This window comes from Oryx dammah, unplaced genomic scaffold, assembly GCF_014754425.2.
Source record: "Oryx dammah isolate SB20612 unplaced genomic scaffold, SCBI_Odam_1.1 HiC_scaffold_18, whole genome shotgun sequence".
In the NCBI taxonomy this organism is placed as follows: Eukaryota; Metazoa; Chordata; class Mammalia; order Artiodactyla; family Bovidae; genus Oryx; species Oryx dammah.
In genome coordinates this window covers 106815762-106818053 of record NW_024070202.1, presented here as the reverse complement: position 1 = coordinate 106818053, position 2292 = coordinate 106815762, and the positions used below count along the sequence as shown (strand labels likewise).

The 2292-nt window shown below is 42.8% G+C and overlaps 1 pseudogene; it reads right to left on the bottom strand.

Annotated features, from left to right (window-relative positions):
* Positions 1–1652: 1652 nt before the first annotated feature.
* The window catches only part of LOC120877714, an 818-nt pseudogene continuing 178 nt past the window's right edge, over positions 1653–2292 (bottom strand).

Below are 2292 nucleotides of genomic sequence, written 5' to 3'. Positions count from 1 at the left end.
ACTGTGTCTCAAACACAGTTCATGGTCATACACACAGTCCACACTCCATTAGCATTCCTTAACTAATGCAAGAGGGCTTTAGCCCACTAATATTGACATGTTTGGGGATGTTTGCCTAAAACACAAATTATAGGTCTAAATTATTTTATGTAAAATTCAATATTAAATGGGCCTTCAACTCTGCTCGAGCACTGAGCTTTGTCCACAAGTGGAAGAACTGCTTATCACCTGACTTAAAGAAGAGACAAGGGAAGAAAGGACTTTGAGATGTCTTCAAGGAAGTGTGAAGATGAGCTGCCACCATAGTCTTTCTCCCCTTCCCCTTCTTTATCTCTTATACAATTACTTCTTTCCTGCCTTTACTTTATTTAGGCTTTCTGTCAGAGGTGAGGTCTTCTCCAGACTATTCTAAACCCAGCAGATTTATAACTAGGGCCCTGCAGTGTGTGAGGAGGAGCAATGGGAGAAAGGGTTTATATGGAGACTGGAGGCTGACGTGGGCACGGCTGACTCAACTATCTTGATTCCCAAACTGAATGTGTCTTATTTTATACTAGTTGTGTTTGAGGAATCTGTCTTTTCATAGATAAACTACATCTTTGGTATCTTATACAATATTTCAAATATTACATGCTAATTTTATATCTAAACCTAGAGAAAGAATTAAATTATTTGTTCAGAGATTGGTCAGTTTTAATATATGAATGGTACCCTTTAGGCTTCCCTGATGGCTCAGACAGTAAAGCGTCTGCCTACAATGCGGGAGACCCGGGTTCAATCCCTGGTTCAGGAAGATCCTCTGGAGAAGGAAATGGCAACCCACTCCAGTACTCTTGCCTGGAAAATCCCATGGACAGAGGAACCTAGTGGGCTACAGTCCATGGGGTCGCAAAGAGTCAGACACAACTGAGCGACTTCACTTGACTTCACTTTCACCCCTTAGGTATGCATTAAAATTCCTCTTAAATTGTTTGCATAATGTCAAGGAGAGGTTAAAATTTAGCATCTCCTTGGTCAGTAATAGCCATGTGTACAAACACCTTTAGTTACATCCTTTCTGTGTAAAAGACCTTTAGTTGATTCTTCCACTCAGTTACCTCCAGCACTCAGACAAGGCTTTATGTCCACATGTCAGAGGCTCTGCATAAAACATTTTAATTAGCCTTGATAACAACATTCACCTCAGAATAGCGATTTACAAAATTTCTAGATGTGGACACATACTCCATGTGTTATTTTCAATAAGTCTAAAATATGAAATGCTTTTGTTCCCAATAGAAACATAGTAACCTTCTACAAATTTTAGATGAATAAGAACAAGTGGTCCAAAGTAAGATCTATTAATAGATCCATGATTACAAAAATATGATATTTCACAATAACAAATTATTTTTTCCATTAATTTTGGGTTAAGTGAATGGAGATTAAGTGTGGGAAGTTCTGTCACAGTAGTGCTTAATTTCTCTAAACATCCTGCTGTGACACAAAAACACCCTTACATCCCACACCTCAACCGAACCACTCAGCCTCCTACCCAGCATCACCAGTACATGTTCTTCATCACCTTCCTGGTTGCCAGGGAAATGCAGTTAATTCTTCACATCAGAATTAAGTGGCAGGCAAAGCTCTTTTCTCTAAGTAATGCTCATAATTCAAGTTGCCAATTTTGACGTTAATCCAGATAATTGTCCTAGAAGCTTCTGCCAGGCCCCCTTCACCTCCTTATTCCTTAGACTGTAAATCATGGGGTTCATCATGGGTGTCAAAATGGCATAGAAGACAGAGATCAGCTTCTCCTGAAGCACAGAAGGGCTGGGATTGGGCTGGATGTAAGTGAAAATGGCCATGCCATAGCACAGGACAACCACTGTGAGGTGAGAGGCGCAGGTGTGGAAGGCTTTCGTTCTCCCCTCTGTGGACTAGATCTTTAGGATGGTGGAGACGATCCTGATGTAGGACAGGAGGACCAGGCAGAAAGGCGTCATCAGCAAGACAATGCTAGAAACCATGATGGCCACCTCGTTGGAGGAGGTGTCCACACAGGCTAGCCTGACCACAGCTAAGAGTTCACAGGATATGTGATCGATATACTTGTTTGTGCACATGGGCAACTGAAAGGTGATGGTGGTCTGCACGAGAGAGTTGACAGAGCCACTGACCCAGGATGTGATGGCCAGCCCAGCACAGAGCCCTCCGTGCATGATGACCGAGTACCTCAGGGGGTCGCACACAGCCACATAGCGGTCATAGGCCATCACGGCCAGGAGAACAAACTCAATCCCACCCAGGCCC